The sequence below is a fragment of the Schistocerca serialis genome, chromosome 4 (genome assembly GCF_023864345.2).
Source record: "Schistocerca serialis cubense isolate TAMUIC-IGC-003099 chromosome 4, iqSchSeri2.2, whole genome shotgun sequence".
NCBI classification, from domain to species: Eukaryota; Metazoa; Arthropoda; class Insecta; order Orthoptera; family Acrididae; genus Schistocerca; species Schistocerca serialis.
Genome location: NC_064641.1, coordinates 400,954,046 through 400,975,088, shown reverse-complemented (window position 1 = coordinate 400,975,088; position 21,043 = coordinate 400,954,046).

The following is a 21,043-nucleotide window of genomic DNA, read 5'->3' as shown; positions in this document are numbered from 1 at the left end:
GCACACCGAAATACCGTACGCTCTTCGCAAATTATTTACGCAGCGTTTTCGTTAACCCCCCACTCAGCTGGGGAGTGCCAGGCTGTGGTTAATGTGCTGTGCCGCATCACACTAACGGCTCAACGTTCTGCCTTGTCAGCCATGACCAAAGGAAGAGACAAACTGGTGCAAGGATACAGTTTTCCTTGAGGCACTAGCGAAGCAGAATGCCGCCGTTGCAGATGCCCTTCAAAGGCAAGGCAAGGTTCCAAGTGGAACCAGTTACATTATTGAAGAACCTTTTAGTTAGAATTACATCAGTGGTTTATATTTTTATTTTTTGATTACTCTTTTATGCCACCTTTGTTGTAACACTTACTTGTAACACTTAGTTACTAGAATTCTCATTTGTACACGCTCCCTAAATGTAATCATATAAAAAAATAAGAAAAAGTGGCAACGAATAGCCCTAACCTTGATTCCCATACTTCCCCTGGTCTATAGGCAGCTCTCTGGGGTGGGTTTACTCAGGAGCCAACGCCTGAAGTGGATAAGATTTTTTTTGTTATAGGATGACAAGTGGCGGTGGCACTTAGGTTTTTTTTATTTTTTTATTTTTTATTTATTTATTTTTTTAGTTCCATTTTCCTAAGGGGCTTTTTAAGGGAAAAAAGTGGCCCAAAAAGGGGGTAGCGTCTAAAAAACAAAAACAAAAGAAAAAAAAAGAAAAGCGGTTCTAAAAAAAAAGGGGGGGTAGCGTCTTTGATTCACCTACATCTACATTGATACTCCGCAAGCCACCCAACGGTGTGTGGCGGAGGGCACTTTACGTGCCACTGTCATTACCTCCCTTTCCTGTTCCAGTCGCGTATGGTTCGCGGGAAGAACGACTGTCTGAAAGCCTCCGTGCGCGCTCTAATCTCTCTAATTTTACATTCGTGATCTCCTCGAGAAGTATAAGTAGGGGGAAGCAATATATTCGATACCTCATCCAGAAACGCACCCTCTCGAAACCTGGCGAGCAAGCTACACCGCGATGCAGAGCGCCTCTCTTGCAGAGTCTGCCACTTGAGTTTATTAAACATCTCCGTAACGCTATCACGGTTACCAAATAACCCAGTTACGAAACGCGCCGCTCTTCTTTGGATCTTCTCTATCTCCTCCGTCAACCCGACCTGGTATGGATCCCACACTGATGAGCAATACTCAAGTATAGGTCCCGGGTTCGATCCCCGCCACTGCCTAAATTTTGATAAATAATCAGCATTGGCGACCGAGGACTTCCAGCATAAGAAGTCAGCCTCATTCTGCCAACGGCCTTGTCAAAGAGGGCGGAGGAGCGGATAGAGGTCCAGGGCACTCTCTTGTCCTAGGGGTGGGAAATTGCCCCTAAAGGCGGAAGAATCAGCAATGATCAACGACATGAGGATGCAGAAGGCAATGGAAACCACTGCATTAAAGACACGTAACATGTATCCACAGGACATGTGGCCTGTAATTGAAGAAGTGTCATGATGATCTCTCCATTGGCAAAAGATTCCGGAATAGTCCCCCATACGGATCTCCGGGAGGGGACTGCCAAGGGGGAGGTTACCACGAGAAAAAGATTGAATAATCTACGAAAGGATAACGTTCTACGAGTCGGGGCGTGGAATGTCAGAAGCTTGAACGTGGTAGGGAAACTAGAAAATCTGAAAAGGGAAATGCAAAGGCTCAATCTAGATATAGTAGGGGTTAGTGAAGTGATGTGGCAGGAAGACAAGGATTTCTGGTCAGATGAGTATCGGGTAATATCAACAGCAGCAGAAAATGGTATAACAGGTGTAGGATTCGTTATGAATAGGAAGGTAGGGCAGAGGGTGTGTTACTGTGAACAGTTCAGTGACCGGGTTGTTCTAATCAGAATCGACAGCAGACCAACACCGACAACGACAGTTAAGGTACACATGCCGACGTCGCAAGCTGAAGATGAACAGATAGAGAAAGTGTATAAGGATATTGAAAGGGTAATGCAGTATGTAAAGGGGGACGAAAATCTAATAGTCATGGGCGACTGGAATGCAGTTGTAGGGGAAGGAGTAGAAAAAAAGGTTACAGGAGAATATGGGCTTGGGACAAGGAATGAAAGAGGAGAAAGACTAATTGAGTTCTGTAACAAGTTTCAGCTAGTAATAGCGAATACCCTGTTCAAGAATCACAAGAGGAGGAGGTATACTTGGAAAAGGCCGGGAGATACAGGAAGATTTCAGTTAGATTACATCATGGTCAGACAGAGATTCCGAAATCAGATACTGGATTGTAAGGCGTACCCAGGAGCAGATATAGACTCAGACCACAATATAGTAGTGATGAAGAGTAGGCTGAAGTTCAAGACATTAGTCAGGAAGAATCAATACGCTAAGAAGTGGGATACGGAAGTACTAAGGAATGACGAGATACGTTTGAAGTTCTCTAACGCTATAGATACAGCAATAAGGAATAGCGCAGTAGGCAGTACAGTTGAAGAGGAATGGACATCTCTAAAAAGGGCCATCACAAAAGTTGGGAAGGAAAACATAGGTACAAAGAAGGTAGCTGCGAAGAAACCATGGGTAACAGAAGAAATACTTCAGTTGATTGATGAAAGGAGGAAGTACAAACATGTTCCGGGAAAATCAGGAATACAGAAATACAAGTCGCTGAGGAATGAAATAAATAGGAAGTACAGGGAAGCTAAGACGAAATGGCCGCAAGAAAAATGTGAAGACATCGAAAAAGATATGATTGTCGGAAGGACAGACTCAGCATACAGGAAAGTCAAAACAACCTTTGGTGACATTAAAAGCAACGGTGGTAACATTAAGAGTGCAACGGGAATTCCACCGTTAAATGCAGAGGAGAGAGCAGATAGGTGGAAAGAATACATTGAAGGCCTCTATGAGGGTGAAGATTTGTCAGATGTGATAGAAGAAGAAACAGGAGTCGATTTAGAAGAGATAGGGGATCCAGTATTAGAATCGGAATTTAAAAGAGCTTTGGAGGACTTACGGTCAAATAAGGCAGAAGGGATAGATAACATTCCATCAGAATTTCTAAAATCATTGGGTTAAGTGGCAACAAAACGACTATTCACGTTGGTGTGTAGAATATATGAGTCTGGCGATATACCATCTGACTTTCGGAAAAGCATCATCCACACAATTCCGAAGACGGCAAGAGCTGACAAGTGCGAGGATTATCGCACAATCAGCTTAACAGCTCATGCATCGAATCTGCTTACAAGAGTAATATACAGAAGAATGGAAAAGAAAATTGAGAATGCGCTAGGTGACGATCAATTTGGCTTTAGGAAAAGTAAAGGGACGAAAGAGGCAATTCTGACGTTACGGCTAATAATGGAAGCAAGGCTAAAGAAAAATCAAGACACTTTCATAGGATTTGTCGACCTGGAAAAAGCGTTCGACAATATAAAATGGTGCAAGCTGTTCGAGATTCTAAAAAAAGTAGGGGTAAGCTATAGGGAGAGACGGGTCATATACAATATGTACAACAACCAAGAGGGAATAACAAGAGTGAACGATCAAGAACGAAGTGCTCATATTAAGGTGTAAGACAAGGCTGTAGCCTTTCGCCCCTACTCTTCAATCTGTACATCGAGGATGCAATGATGGAAATAAAAGAAAGGTTCAGGAGTGGAATTAAAATACAAGGTGAAAGGATATCAATGATACGATTCGCTGATGACATTGCTATCCTGAGTGAAAGTGAAGAAGTATTAAATGATCTGCTGAACGGAATGAACAGTCCAATGAGTACACATTATGGCTTGAGAGTAAATCGGAGAAAGACGAAGATAATGAGACGTAGTAGAAATGAGAACAGCGAGAAACTTAACATCAGGATTGATGGTCACGAAGTCAATGAAGTTAAGGAATTCTGCTACCTAGGCAGTAAATAACCAATGACAGACGGAGCAAGGAGGACATCAAAAGCAGACTCGCTATGGCAAAAAAGGCATTTCTGGCCAAGAGAAGTCTACTAATATCAAATACCGGCCTTAATTTGAGGAAGAAATTTCTGAGGATGTACGTCTGGAGTGCAGCATTGTAGTGAAACATGGACTGTGGGAAAACAGGAACAGAAGAGAATCGAAGCATTTGAGATGTGGTGCTATAGATGAGTGTTGAAAATGAGGTGGACTGATAAGGTAAGGAATGAGGAGGTTCTACGCAGAATCGTAGAGGAAAGGAATATGTGGAAAACACTGATAAGGAGAAGGCACAGGATGATAGGACATCTGCTAAGACATGACGGAATGACTTCCATGGTAATAGAGGGAGCTTAGAGGGCAAAAACTGTAGAGGAAGACAGAGATTGGAATACGTCAAGCAAATAATGAGGACGTAGGTTGCAAGTGCTACTCTGAGATGAAGAGGTTAATACAGGAAAGGAATTCGTGGCGGGCCGCATCAAATCAGTCAGTAGACTGATGACAAAAAAAAAAGCGAAGTGAACTTCCTGCATAAGGGCGAAATTAATATCCGCAGCCCAGAACATCTCCTGCATAAGGCGGATTTTCACCCTGGAACGGATGTTGTTGGTGTTGATGGTTGCTATCCGGTAGGCCTGGTGTCGGATTGCTGGAGGCCGGTCCACTCCGCTGTCCGCGCAAGGGTGTGGGCGTCGCAGCGGAACGTTATCCCGCTGGCCCGCAGAGGAGTCTGGGGAGAGTATGATTAGTGGTGCGGCCGTGACGGCGCAGGGTCCCGTAACGGGTCCTGCTCCTCGACCTCCTCCGCGTGCCACGCCGTGGACACTGGTGTATCTTCCATTTTGTCTGCAGAAGATGTTGTAATTGTGCGTGGTGTAGTGTCGCCTGTGATACGTTCATGATTTAGTTCAGCGTCAGCACGGGGCGCAGGCGCACCGATAGATGTCTCCGCGCTCATAACGTCTTCGTCAGCAGTAGCGGGTTCTGAGGTCTCGTGCTGGTCGACGGTTACGTCCTCCTCGACTTGTAATGTCTCCTCTTGGCCGGAAACTGTGCGACGTCTTCGCTTGCGACGTTTCGGAGAACGTTGTTTCCTAGTGCGACCCTCCGTGTCCGACGAGGTAGTCGCGTCGTTCTGGCAGAAAGGCCGCTGTAGGAACGCTGAGCGAGTCGATCTCCATCGTGTTACCGAGGTCAGGGTCAGCGTCTGGTTGTGCCGGCATCTTCGGAGCGGCGTCTGTGGCTGGTCGATGCGGCGGGCCGTCCGATGCGCTCTCCGTCGGTGTCTGGTCGGGCTCGTTGGTGGCGTCGTTTGTGGTGCCCGGGCGACGTTGCAAAGCGGTGGGAGAAGCTAGAGCAGCGGCATAGGTCACCGGTAGCACTGTAGGTTGCGGCGTGGGTGGTTCTTCGGCAGCTGGAAGTTGCGTAATACGCCGCTGTAGGCATTCGGATCTAAGGTGGCCTTCTTTGCCGCACTCGGAACAGGTCCGAGGCTGGCCGTCGTATATAATTATTGCATCCGCCGATCTGTAAGTAGGACGGCACGTGGCTAAGGAGATCAATGGTGACCTGTCGGACCCCGTTTAGGACAGGATACGTCCGAAAGTGTGTCCACTTCTCCGCAGTGTGGCCATGGACAGTGCCGTATGGGCGTAGTGCCGCGACGACTTCCTCAGCAGGAAGTTCGAATGGCAATTCGAAAATGCGTATCGTTCGCATACCTAAGCCTGCGTGGTCGACGGTTACCTCCCCCACATTGCCATCAGCGTGACAGAAGTGGAGCCCCTGTTTGGTCTCACGTAGTATGCGTTCGCACACCGCGTCGTTAATGATTTTCACATAGACCGTGCTGCTCACGATGGACAAATGTATGCCGATAATATCGGTCGCCGGGATCTTTACTTCCTCTCGCAGAAGACGCTCCACCTCGAGTGCTTTGGGTCGGGCATAATCGTTGCAGAAAGTAAATCGGAGTGTCGATTTACGGTAACGGTTCGCCATGGGTCGTACAAGGTAAGCCGGCACTTAAGCAACGGCCGTCAGAATGTAAACAAGGCGAGCTCGCGTTCCGCACGAAGTCAACACGCACGCGTCCGCTCTGTTGCCCTGCCGAAGGTAGGCTGAACATCTGAGCTACCGAAGCACGACTCACGCCCGGTCCTCACAGCTTTACTTCTGCCAGTATCTCGTCTCCTACCTTCCAAACTTTACAGAAGCTCGCCTGCGAACCTTGCAGAACTAGCACTCCTGAAAGAAAGGATACTGCGGAGACATAGCTTAGCCACAGCCGGGGGGATGTTTCCAGAATGAGATTTTCACTCTGCAGCGGAGTGTGCGCTGATATGAAACTTCCTGGCAGATTAAAACTGTGTGCCCGACCGAGACTCGAACTCGGGACCTTTGCCTTTCGCGGGCAAGTGCTCTACCATCTGAGCTACCGAAGCACGACTCACGTCCGGTCCTCACAGCTGTACTTCTGCCAGTATCTCGTCTCCTACCTTCCAAACTTTACAGAAGCTCTCCTGCGAACCTTACAGAACTAGCACTCCTGAAAGAAAGGATACTGCGGAGACATGGCTTAGCCACAGCCTGGGGGATGTTTCCAGAATGAGATTTTCACTCTGCAGCGGAGTGTGCGCTGATATGAAACTTCCTGGCAGATTAAAACTGTGTTTAATCGGCCAGGAAGTTTCAGTTCATAAACTAGTTCATCACTGCATCTGGTATGGAATAGAATGCACGTACTTCTCGTTCTTGTAAGCACGTTCATCGCAGTTAATCACTGCGATGTGCTGTGCGTCGTCAACTGGGATGAAACTTCGCTGAGTTATAACGTTTAGGTCACTGGTTCGATTAACACCTCCAGTATTTCTTTAACATTCCGATATTATTATGTATGGGAGGTTCTGGGACTTACTTATGGAATATTGTAATTTTCTGTATAATGTTTGTATTAACAGAGGCTCTGGTTGCCAAGGTAGGCGTTTCAACTTCATGCGTATATCGTGTGTGCTCAGAAACATGCTTCTTCAAGTGTCGGATCTAGTTGACAGCCCGGCTCTTGTAACCGGTACTTGATATTGGATTCTACTTGAGAATATTAAATAACACAGGGAATCTTTTAAATAAAAGAAACATAACTAATGGTCAGCTGATTAAACTACAGCCAACATATTTGTTATGTCGATTTAACAGGTAGCTGGCAAATTTTGCAGCCATCAAAAACTAACTCAGATCAGAATTTCGCTGTTTGAGTCTGATACAAAAACATCACGCAACGACCGCGAATGCGACCTTAGATTTTCGAACACTGACTGTATCGTGTCTCCAGGAGACATTGCTAAAATAGCACTGTTCTCGCGGGAGTAGACGTTTGCGTGTTCATGTTACAATAAGAGCTATGCTGGTGGTAGCATAGCTGACCCAAGCCGGACAGATGTTAGTCGATGAACTGGACAATGCGCGTCCTACAAAACCCTATCCTCCCAATCACTGTCTTTCATCCTTTGAATTTTTAGGAAAAGGTAAGATGGACCTCGACAGTTGTAGAGAAAGCAATTCATTTAGGGGAATGTTATCACAAAATACAAAACTCTCGTGTTCCAGGTTGGGGTTGGTGGTGGGTTACCACTCCTTCACACAAAACGTGTTAACGTTAAACAGACTATAAGGAAGTCTCGGGATTTGCTAATACAAAATGGCTGATAAGAGTGAGAGCGACGTATATTATTTGAAAGATGAAATATTCGTAGTTTATGTAAAACAAAATCAATCTAGTCAAGGAGATCGAAAGATATAGGATGGATTTAGTTGCTTTGCAGGAAGTTCATTGGGAGGGCACTGGTACCTTTGGTTTCGCAAAGTGTACGATCTTTTGTGGAAGCTGTGAAGCAGGACGCAAACTGAGTATTGCTAAAGTGCCTGATTTCTTGTCAGTGACCCCCAGAATAGCAGTATTTACAAAAGACTGTGTCAAAATGTCGTTTGTGAACTGCCATGCATCCAGAGAAGAAAGCACATTGCAAATACAAGATGAATTATATGATGAATTGGAGGTAGTCGTGGATGCCATCTCCAGTAACAACAGTGAAGTCTACTCAGTGATATGAATGCTAAAGTGAGAAGAGAAGGCGTATTCCATTTAACAACCGAAAGACACAGTGCACCTGAACGCAGCAACCTGTATGGCATCAGGCTCATAAGTTTCACAACATCGAAAGGGTCGTTCATCAACAGCAAAAATTTCCAACATATGGGTACACATAAAAGAACTTGGGTGTCGCCAGATAGTAAAACGGTTACTGACATAGATCACATAGCAACTGACATCGAAGCAAAGGAGTGAGTAATGACTGTAAAGTCAGCACAGCTTGCGGATTTCGAAAGGGATCACTTCCTAGTAGAAAGCTGGCTGCAAGTACAACCGACAGCCAGAGTTAGAAACACCTTAAGAAAGTAGTACGCTACCACGTCGATGCCTTCAAAGATACTAAAAGGAAAGAGCAATTTCAGCTCCACCTCAAGAAGGCTTTTAAATTCTGCAGGAAGAGTATTCACGAAACAACACAGAAGAAGTGTAGAAAGAAATAATGGATGCAGTAATCGAGGCTGCAAATGAAGTCATCAAGAAACGGATCAGGGGCAAGAAGATGTGTTTTGAGGAAGACTGCCCTACGGCATTTGCCAAGAGAAGAGAAGAAAAGGAGCGCTGGCTACAAGATGCAGAGTTTTCACAAGACAAAGCAGAGTTAGAAGAAGTGTGGAGAACTACCTAAGCAATCCAAAGGATAGGAAAGAGAATGTACATGAAAGGAGGTTCAACAAGATTTCCTGGGTGGAAGAAGCGCAAAAAATGTACCGTAAAGTTAACTTATTTAAGAAGTGACACGAGAGCCGGCAAAAATTTGTCATGGACAGTAACGTGACCATTCTCACCAATGAGTGCAACACGGCTGAGAAGAGGAAACAATACTACAGGAAGCTCCTCAACTGTGATGAACCTAAAGATTAAGCCATGCTGCGGCTCACATTGATGCTGTTTGTAGGTTTCCGCCCTCTGTTGGAGGCCAGATGGTATCGTTTAGTTGGCATGGTTGCTGTTGTTTGTCGTCTTCTTGTGTTGACTGGCGCCACTCGGTTTCTCAAGCATTGCCTGTCCCCTAGTGGCAACAGCGGCGGTTATCGATATGTAGTAACTGTTGCCCTATCTTTGGGGCGACATTGTTGTTTTTCCGGGTCGTGTGAGTGGACCAGTCCGGTTGGGGACTGAGGAGATCCAGACACCCCAGGACTGCTGGCGGCACGCATGGACTGCCGGATGGAAGGGCTGTGGTCATGAGGGTAAACCGGATCCAGCAAGCTTTAAGATTAGTGCATTTCAATCCAAGTAGAGAAACCTCCACCATTGTGATGTCTCGCGATTCTCCAGTGATCTGGGTTCGTGTTGCTGCTCGTAGTGTCGCCGAGGCGAAGAGCAGCGAGTGGAGCGCTTGGGGAAGGCGGATATGATTAGCTGTTCTTGTTCTATCGTTGCATTTGGTTTATTGGACGTCTGGTAGCTGGTTCAGTGTAACGCTCCTTCAGTCCACGCCTTCTGTTGTGTTTGTGGCGACTTACCCTTATTATTTCAATATCTGTAAGCTGTAAATTGCAGCTAGTTCTTAAAAAATTCTTAATTTATTGCCATCCGTGACGTGTAAGGTCTTCTGCCCAGATCACAGTGGCTTGCTTTTAAAACATCATCTGCTGTATCTGTATTTAATGCTGATTTGCTAAATTGTAACTCACTGAAAACGCTATTATTTACAGAATTGTTTATTCCTTTATTAATAACTTGTGGTATATTGTATTTATTGAAGAATCTGGAATTACTGGTTTAAAAATAGATTGTGTGTAACTGTAAAAGGCAACCAATAGTAACTGATTACGGCCCTGCCTACATTTGTAATTGAATCCTGCCTTCCCTTGACTACCAGGTTTCAACTGGTAGCAGAGCATAGTTACGATTGTAATATCGCCATTTTAGTTACTGTTGGTTTGATTTGTTAAACTCTGTTAGAGGTGTACGATTTCTGCCTTTGGTATTGTGCTCCGTTTTAGGGGATCAACTCTGTAATGGCGGTCAGGCAGTGCCCCAGGATCGGCCTGTTGAGGAAGGACCACCTCACTTATGAGCTGACGATAAGATGCCAACATATTGAGGATAGTGTTCCGTACTTAGCAGCCCGGTTGCGTGCTACCATTCTTCAGCTGGTTGACGTCATGCCAGATGTTGTGGGTGAGACAAAGGCAGCCACTGAGTTTTGTTTAAAGCTGTTAAGAGTCTTGAGGACAACGTCGGCTTTATAGGGGGCACTCAACCTAGTGGCAGTCACCGAGACGTTAGAGAAATGGTTTCTCGGTGTCAGTTGTGTCGTGTGGCCAAACCGAATAACGCTCTTCAACAGGGGTTCCTTAGTTCTGAGCGTGAATCTTGCGCCATGGACAAACTCTATATGGATTATGTGGGGCCCTTCGCACCAAAAGAGGCCATCGGTATGTATCAGCTATTATTGACGCGTTTTCGAGGTTTACCTGGCTTCTTCCGAGCCGTAATGCGAATGCTGCCACCACCATTGCGCATTTAGCTAACGTATTTAGTGGTTTTGGACCTTCTAAGCAAATTGTTAATGATAATGCGCCAGCCTTTCTTTCGGCTCCCTTCACGGCCTTCTGTTTTCAAAGCGATATTAAACATGTAACTATCACTTTGTAACCTTACATCTGCACTGATTATCTTTCATCAGAAGTCTCCCAGTAAGTGGGAATCTAGTCTGACTTGGCTTAGCTTTGCCTTCAGTACAGCCAGCCATGAGGTATTGAAGGCTACTCCAGTTTCCTTGATGTTTCCTTACCCTGTTAATTCCCCCCTTTCGAACTAATGGCGGATTCAAGATCTGATTCCTGTGGAGATCACCCCTCAAGTCGTCAAAGAAAACTGGAATCGTGCGAGGCGCAATATTCTCAGGGCCGACAACAGACAAGCTGGTCTTTGTAACAGTAATCGACGAACCTTCAGGGATAAGCTGGGAGATCAGGTATACGTCCGTAATTTTCCCGAGAGGGAGGTGAGTGTTGGCAACCTTGGTAAGTTTACTCCCTGTTCTCTGGGTCCGTGTACGATTATGCGGATTTTAGGCCCAGTTAACTATCTGGTTAGGGACAACCGAACCAGTAAGCAATACCGGGTTCACCTTAATCAAATTAAGTTAGTATATATAGTAGGTCCTGCCTTAGCAGTGTGTTCCGTCACACCTGAAGATGTCGGCCAGTTGCGCTGACGAAATATTGTGGAGTTTTCACTATGACATCCGACGTCTCGCCCGAGAACCATATATACAAAATATCCGTCGGGAAAGCCTCAAGCATCACATCCGATACCTGTACGGGGAGGAGATGGTAAAAGAAGTTAATAGTTTTGATAAACTACGGAATAAGAAGAGCAGACTGCTATGTGCCCTTGTACTGCCTTAGCAGTGTGTTCCGTCGCACCTGAAGATGTCGGCCAGTTGCGCTGACGAAATATTGTGGAGTTTTCACTATGACATCCGACGTCTCGCCCGAGAACCATATATACAACATATCCGTCGGGAAAGCCTCAAGCAACACAAATTAAGTTAGGTTAGGCCGCTAGTTGGGTCTCCTAACAAACCCCTGGGTTTGTCCTTGAGAGGGGGAGGTTGAGCTGTGCTGCAGTTCTCGTTGATGCTGTTTGTAGGTTTCCGCCGGCTGTTAGAGCCCAGACGGTATCGTTTAGTCGGCATGGTTGCGGTTGTTTGTCTTCTTCTCGTGTTGACTGGCGCCACTCGGTGTCGTATGAGTTGAATGTCCGCTAGTGGCAGCAGCGGCGGTTATCGATATGTAGTAACTGTTGCCCTATCTTTTGGGCGACATCGTTGTTTTTCTGGGTCGTGTGAGTGGGCCAATTCGGTTGGGGACTGAGGAGGAGCCAGGTGCGTGCAGTGCGGGAACACGCCGGGACCGCTGGCGGCACACATGGACTGCCGGATGGAAGGGCTGTGTTCACGAGGGTGCACGACCTCGTCGTAAACCGGATCCAGCAAGTTTTATGATGAGTGCATTTCAATCCAAGTAGAGAAACCTCCACCTTTGTGATATCTCGAGATTCTCAAGTGACCTGGGTTCGTGTTGCTGCTCGTAGTGTCGCCGAGGTGAAGAGAAGCGAGTGGAGTGCTTGGGGAGGGCGGATATGATTAGCTTTTTTGTTCCATCGTTGCATTTGGTTTATCGGACGTCTGGTAGCTTCAGCAAGATTATCATTAGTCATTCGTTAGACTGTTACTAGTCTGAGTTACCATCTTGTGCAGTGGATGCAACTCTTGGGTGTCTATCTCATCGTTCGCGAAAGTGTTAGTTACCGGACCTTCTCAGAGGTCGATTCCTGGAGCACCGTCGGTGGCCCCTTGGTTCTTGTAAGACATGTGTGTTCCAAAAGGAGGTTTGATGGCCAGTAGGTCAGTGTAACGCTCCTTGAGTCCATGCCTTCTGCTATGTTTGTAGCGACTTACCTTTAATATTTCAATACCTGTAAGTTGTAAATTGCAGCGAGTTCTTAAACAGTTCTTATTTTATTGCTATTCTTGGTGTGTAAGGCCTTCAGCTGTGATTGTGGTCACTTGCCTTAAAATCCTAATTTGGTATTTGTATTTTAGCAGTAAGCATTAAGACCTTATTTACGGCCATTCTTGGCGTCTGATGCATTCTGCTGTGTTTGTGGTGACTTACCTTTAATTTTTTCAATACCTGCAATTTGTAAGTTGCAGAGAGTTTTGTACAATTCTTAATTCATTGCCATCCCTGCCCAGATTACAGTGGCTTGCCTTTAAAACATTATCTGCTGTATCTGTATTTAATGGTGATTTTGTAAATTGTAGCTCACTGAAAACGCTATTATTTACACAGTTGTTTATTCCTTCAGTAATAACGTGTGGTATTTTTTTTATTTATTATTGAGTCTGAAATTACTGGTTTAAAATAAATTGTGTGTAACTGTAAAAGGCAACCAATAATAAGTGATTACGGCCCTGTCCACAGTCGTAACCGAATCCAGCCTTCCGTTGTCTACCAGGTTTCAATGATCTTTTAGAATTTCAACCTCCTGACGTGCAGATTTAGATTATCTATCACCTACACTGAAGGAAATAAAGAACCAGATAAAGAAGCTGAAGACGAACGCAAGTACATGAGAAGATGGAGTCCACGCAAAAGTCATTCAAACTGGAAGAGGGAGACACCACAAGAAAATTCATCAACTAATCCAGAGGGTTGGACTTTGGAGGAGATCCCAGAAGGTTGGAAGACAGCGATCATCCGTCTCATACAAAGAAGACAAAATGGACTGCACCAACTGCAGAGGAATCGCCCTCCTGAACGTCTGCTATAATTTGTCCACCTGTATAGAATACCGTTTGCAGGAGATGTGAATTGTGAATATCGGGGGTTTTAGAAAGGGCCGTTCGACAACATCTATATGCTGCATCAGCTCATCGACAAGATGTGGGAATATGAAGACCTGCATGCGATCTTCATAGTTTTTAAGAAGGCATGTGACTGTATCCACTGGGACAGCCCGATTATATTGCCTAACCGAGTTTGGAATATCGGAGGAACTCGTCAGCCGTGTCACCTGTGTTGTTCAGCCTGTCGCTCGAAAACATAATGAGGGAAGCTTTCCATAATATCTTCTAGAGGGAATTGAGGTAGAGGGGGAGAAAGTCACACGTCTCCCATTTCCCGATGATGTGGCCCTGTTTTCTAAATCTAAGAAAGAATGATGCGAATTAGCGACCGTGTGGAGGCGGCAGCGAGCAAAATTGGTATCTTTGTGAATCAATCGAAGACCGAGTATCTGGTGATAAACAGACTCACGGCTATTTAAGAGACCCACTCCAGTCTCCTGTAGTCTCGACCCAACCATACAAGAGGGCTCAAAATTTTAAATATCTGTGGGTGAACATTACAAAGGATGCATTACGTGAAGCAGAAATCAAAGGGAGGATCCAAGCCGTAAAACGATCACACTACAGTCTGAGTCCGCTCTTTAAATCACGCGGCCTCTCAAGAAATTTCAAACTCCTGCAGTACAAAACATTGATCCGAATCGTAGGACTGTATGGTTGCAAGACTTGGGTGTGTTCGGTAAAAAGACTTAAATGATCTTATAGCTTTCGAGCGAAAGGTCTTGCGGAAGATATATGATCCAGTACAAGATGAGGTTACTAGAGAATGGAGGTTCCAGCACAATTGTGAGCTGGACGGAATCTACAACAGACCAAACGTTATAGGCCTGATGAGAGGCATGGGGCTTGTGTGGGCAGAAGAAGACCTCGTGGAGAAATGGAATCGATGATGACTTGCTGCAGATCGGCATATGGTAGATGGTGACTGGTGACGCAAGGCACAATACAGAATCCAGTCCAAGAGGGGTAAATTAAAGTAAATAGGACAGAACCGTGATCTACAATCGGTTCACTCATCTAACATATCTTCACTCTATGAGCGTATATTTCTTAGAACCAACACTTCTGCTAAAATGGTTTAAACTTAGCTCCGAAGACCAAACAGACTATTTACGCTACAGATTACAGTGACTAAATTGAAGCAACTTTTTACGTGTGATTTGGAACAAGCGTTTCAGACTTTGAAAGATGTTTTGCATTCCTGAAAATAATTTTGAATTCCGATGTAAGCCTGAAGCTCTGAAAGTATTGGGGAATGACATCGTCTATAGTTGTACATGGAGTGTCTAGTAAAATTTACTCTGTCGTGCTGTTTCTTGCGGAGAGAATACGAGTTTTTGGTTATGCGACAACAATACAACGGTAGGTTTCAAGAAATGATCGGTTCAGGAACAACTAAACTGCCTGTCAGTACAAGAGATCATTCCTTTAGTTTGCATGATTTTCAGTGGAATAGTCTACACAAGTATGTATACCTTATAAACATTACATAACCACAAATATGGATTTGAAAGAAACGCTGGTGGGTTACAATTGAGCTCAAGCCCACTGCTTACGTCCCACTGATACTAAGGAAAGTGATTCGTAAAGGTAGGACTTTTACTGAGATAAAGGTTGCCGAGATGTCGCAGCACATCAAACTGGGAAAGTCTGCATAAAATGTTCACTGAATGGTGAGATACTAACAGTGCAGTTATAAAACTTTTGCCATGAGAATATCTAATTGTGTTCCAGGATCGATTGCAGTGCCATAGGTTGCAGTTAATGAAATTCGGCATGTTGTTACTGTTGCTAATTGTAGACAGGAGCGACACTCATTACTGACTTAATGACGCAAGTTTGTCTGTTGTATCCCTCTTCTCCTGTTACAAGGCAATCGAGATGGCTGTGGTGCGCGGAAGCCAGACATGAAGTGGAACAGCTACGGAAACCGGTTAGTTGGTCCGACCTCCTCGCCACACTCCACTAACACTTTCTCTCAGCTTCTAAGAACGGTGGAAAATTAAGACGTTACTAACTGGCCTCTGTGGAGAAGCAGGTCTCTTAGGAACGGCCACATCCGTAAATCTGTTGTACGTCAAAGATATAAGGTAACCGAAACGTCGACCACATCATTCAGATTATTCATCATTTTGTTTTGCTGCTCTTGCAGTAGCTACGTTTGCAGGATACTGGATCTCGGGTCCGCCAGTTATGCAATAAACTGTTTTTATATAAATCAAGATATGTTTCAGTACTTTTATGCCATCGTCAGTGGGCACTCTTTATTCATTTATGTACACTGTACACATGTTTTATGTAATGACTCTTCTATCGCAATTAGGCCTAAAAGCAACTTATGTCTGGTTTTGTCAGCGCATTAATTTTTTCTACATTTTTGTGTTATGTACTGGATGACCCTCTGTACATTACTGTACATTCGTAGCTTGTCATCTGCGGTTAGATGATGTTACTACGAGTTTGGTTTGCGAGTTAACAAATCACTTTATCTATGGACGTACCTTGGTTGTACGAAAATATTTCTCAACTAAAGACTACAGAGAGAGAGAGAGAGAGAGAGAAGGGGGCGGGGGGAGGGAGAAAGAGTAAACGAAGTTTTAAATTTGTAGCCAAACGGAAAAAACAACAAGTAAATATCAACATAGGGTGGGCACACAGTACTCAGCAGCAACGAAGATATTGTATTTTTTAAAGAGATACAATGTTGTTTGCGTTTGAAGTTGTATGTTTGTGTATGTATTTCAACAACAGATGAGAATGCCGATGAGAACGGAATTTCGAAACTGTCACTGATCGCAGTATATAGTCGCGAAATATTTGCGTAATAAAGTTATATTTATAGATAAAGTGGTCCGTTAACTCGCCAACAAAATTCACAATTACATACTCGTAATTCAATTGCAGGTGACAAGATACAAATAGACGACTGTTCTATGCCTGATTTCGTAAGAATAATTATTCCTTAAAACGTGCTTATGTGTTTCAGAACTGAGTAGATAGCAGCCCCTGACGAAGGAACAAAGGTGCTAAGACAAGTTGGATTTCATATAAAAACAGCTGTTTGAATAACAGACGGATCTGAAATCCAGTAATTATTTAGAATTCGTTAAAATGAAATGATTATCTCTTAATGACACATTTTTTTGACAATGTATGTCATTGTCATACAGACAATTTAAGCTTCATTTCCGGTAATCAAACTGTGTACGGGAGAACATGCTGAGTTCTTTTCTCTGACTATTAATAGAAAATTAAAACTGAGTGATGCAAAATGAAACGTGAGGAATTCCGAAAGCCTATTTTCTCGATGTTTTCTTAAATTGCTCTTTACGAAACGGCACAGAGGTTCAAAAACTGCGGCCACGTTCTAGAATAAAATACCACGAAGAACTATCTATGCTGGACAGTTGAAAACGAGGTTTTTCTCTCCTACTCATAATTAAGTTGTCGATATTGCAGTGTATTGCTTTCCGTGTGGAAAAATGTATCGTCAACCAGACTGTGGGACCACTCAAAAGAAAATTGGTGCCTACATTAAAACTGACAGGATGGAGCTGGTTCCCTGTGAAAACAGAAGTTTAAATACAAGGACACTGACCTAGTATCACCTGTGGTGACGTGGTAGATAACAGAAAGAGCAGTTTGGGAATCAATCTTTGGTAACAAAATTTTCTAGTGGACAAATATGTTAGACGGGATATGACTCATTAAGCAAGTTGAAAGCGACCATAACTTCACGAATTGCTTGTTTTTTTTTCTAGGATGAATACATATTCGACGCTTGCTGCCTCTCCGCCATGCCCAATAAGTCTAGAAACGTTTGGTGCTACGATTGTAACATTTACTTTCTCACAAAGTACAATGCGCTAGTGTTAAAATAACTAGTATGTGGTGCGAGATGCGTATTTTACTACGTAAAATGTAGCCTTTCAATACGTGCAGGTGAATAACTATTGTAACAATGCAAACGAAACTTCATTTTGTAATGTGTCCTGTATAAAATAACGCCACCTTGATGTTTCACGGTCGCGACCCGGATGAAGCGCGTTCGCTTTCTAACACAGTTAGCACTCTGTGAAAAACAAATGTCTGTGCTAACAGCGCTCCGAGGGAACATTACAAGGCGCTTTTCACTTTGCTTCTCCCTCCACTAAGTAGAAAACATGAGCGTCCTTATCTTTCAGTTAAAAGAAAGCTTCTATTTGGAACACCAGGAAAAAGTTGATAATACCTGAACTGAATTTCTTATGAAGGCAAACTAGATTGAAGAATCATTGAAGTTATGTTTCATTGTTGCAAAAAATCGGTGTGATTAGCTATTTTATGAAGACATATGCAGAACGAGGGACTAAGGCAAAATGATCAAATATTTACTGGGCATTGGTCGGCAAATATAGGGGTCGCACAAAGTAATGTGAACACCTGTGTCAAAACAGTACTTAAAGTAAATCTATAACGTTTACCCGTCTGTAGCGTCGATACGTATCACCCACGGGGGAGACAACAGAAACATCATAATCGTTCGATGCGAAAAGTATTGTGGCACTAGAACTCGGTTATGGATGATCTCTCAAATTTCAAAACGGGTGTTGTGAGACGTACGATTTAGACTATAATGGAAGCCCCATACACTGCAGAAAAGAATTAAGGGAACATGATTGTCCGTTACTGCCACACTCCATTGAGCAATAGATGAGGACTGAGAATGTTACAAAATTAGCCGGCCGAAGTGGCCGTGCGGTTAAAGGCGCTGCAGTCTGGAACCGCAAGACCGCTACGGTCGCAGGTTCGAATCCTGCCTCGGGCATGGATGTTTGTGATGTCCTTAGGTTAGTTAGGTTTAACTAGTTCTAAGTTCTAGGGGACTAATAACCTCAGCAGTTGAGTCCCATAGTGCTCAGAGCCATTTTTTTGTTACAAAATTACACCTTTATCTTTCACAAATAAAGTACGAACTAAACATCACTACATCCTCGATCGTTTACCCAAAAAGGAACTGAAATGTCTGACAGGTGTCGAAAAAAAGTGAAACAGTCACTCATTCCGCCATTGTGGATGCCTTATATCGGACTTCCGAATGCTTCAGTAACGCGTATGCGATCCGTGAGCGTTTATTATTGCCTGACACTTCCGTGGCATGCTCCGTATAAGTCTGCATAGGTCACCCGATAGTTGAGAGATATATATACCAAAAATATTAATAAGAGATGGTTCCGATCTCCCATGGTTCACAAAGCAGGACAGAACACTATTGCAGAAGCAACGAAAAAAGCACACCAAATTTAAAATAACGCAAAATCCTCAGGACTGGCGAAACCTTTCAGAAGCTTGAAATTTAGTGCGAACTTCAGTGCAAGATGTTTTTAATAGTATCCACAATGAAACTCTGTCTCGAAATCTGGCAGGAAACCCGAACAGATTCTGGTTGTATGTTAAGTACACCAGGGGCTAGACGCAATCAATACCTTCACTGCACGGTAACAACGGTAATGTTATCGATGACAGCGTCGCTAAAGGAGAGTTACTAAACACGGTTTTCCCAAAACTTCTTCACAAAAGAAAACGAAGTAAATACTCCTGAATTCGAATCAAGAACAACTATCAAGACGAATAACTTAGAAACAGATATCCTCAGTGTAGCGAAGCAGCTTAAAACACTTAACAATGACAAGGATTCCGTTCCAAAGTGTGTACCACTCAGGTTCTTTACCGATTATTCTGATAAAATTGCTCCGAAGTTAGCAATGATGTAAATCCTCTCGCTAGTAGAAAGATTTGTATCCAAAGATTGGAAAGTAGCACATGGATTTTGGAACATGTAGTGTGCTCGAACATTACGAATCAACTCGAAGAATATGGTTTATTGATAAATAGCCAACATGGATTCAAATGGCTCCAAGCACTATGACACTCAACATCTGAGGTCATCAGTCCCCTGTAACTTAGAACTACTTAAACCTAACCAAATTAAGGACATCACACACAGCCATGCCCGAGGCAGGATTCGAACCTGCCACCGTAGCAGCAGGGCGGTTTCGGACTGAAGCGCCTAGCCAACACGGATTCGGAAGATATCGTTCTAATGAAACACGGCTAGCTCTTTATTCTCACGAAGTAATGATTGCTATCAACATGGGACAACAAATTGATTCCATATTTTTAGATTTCCAGAAGACTATTGACACCGTTCCTCACAAGCGATTTCACATTAAATTTTCTGCCTGTGGAGCATCACCTCAGTTGTGTGACTGGATTCGTTATCACCTGTGAGGAAGGTCACATTTCGCAATAACTGGCCGAAAGTCATCGAGTAAAACAGAAGTAATATCAGGCGCTCCCCAAGGAATTGTTATAGGCCCTCTGTGGTTTCTGAAGCGAGCAATCCTCTTAGATTGTTTGCAGATAATGCTGTATTTTACCGTCATGTAAAGTCATCAGATGATAAAAATGAATTGTAAAATGATTTAGACAAGATATTTGTACGGTACAAAAAGCGCAATTGACTGTAAATCACTAAAAGTGTGAAGTTATCCACTTGAGCACTCAAATAAATCCGCTAAATTTCAGTTACACGATAAATCACACAAATGTGAAGGCTGTAAACGCACCTAAACATAGGGGATTACAATTACGAATAACTTGAACTGGAACGATCACATAGATAATGTTATATAGAAAGCAAAGTAAAGACTGCAATTTAATGGCAAAAGACGTAGAAAATGTATCAGGTCCACTAAAGCTAAAGAGACTGCTTACAGTACGCTTGTCCGTCCTCTTCTGGACTGTTGCTGTTCTGTGTGGAATCCGCATTAGGTACGACTGACGGAGGATGTCGTGAAAGTTCAAAGAAGAGTAGGTAATTTTGTTTTCATAACGGAAAAGGTAACAAAGTGCCCCGTATATGATGCACGAATTGGGGTGGAGTTCATTATAACAAAGGTGTTTCTTGCTGCGACGGGACCTTCTCGTGAAACTTCTCGAAGAATACCTGCCCTTCAGAGTGTGATAATATTTTGTTGGCACCAACGTATATAGGGAGAAATGATCGTCACAATAAAAATAAATCAGAGCTCCCACGAGAAAAAAAAAAATATTTGTCTTCCCGTGCACTACTCGAGAGTAGAATGGTGGAGAAGAATGTTAAAGGTGATTCGATGAACCCTCTGCCAGGTATTCAATTGTGAATTGCAGAGCAATCGTGTAGTTGTAGGTGTAGATATAGGTCCCTTCCCATTCTTCAACGAGAGCCCATGAGAGTCTTTGGAAGGTCTGTGGTGGAACAGGACGACCACGAACATGTCTGTCAAGCATGTCCCACGTATGCATACTGGTATTCAGAGCTGTCCATTTCCTTTCTTCAATGGCCAGGCTTCCAAGACATCCCTGCTGGCTCCCGCCACATAGGTCCCGGCATTCGAAGGAATTCAGGGCCACTACTGTGTGCAGCAGTCACCACACGATCCAACGGGATCTGTTCGATGTCCCGCTTGGCAGTAAGGCGACCATGGACAACGCCAAATTCCGTATGGTTGTCCGAAGTGAAGCCTCCCCACAACATCACAGAATCTTGGTAACC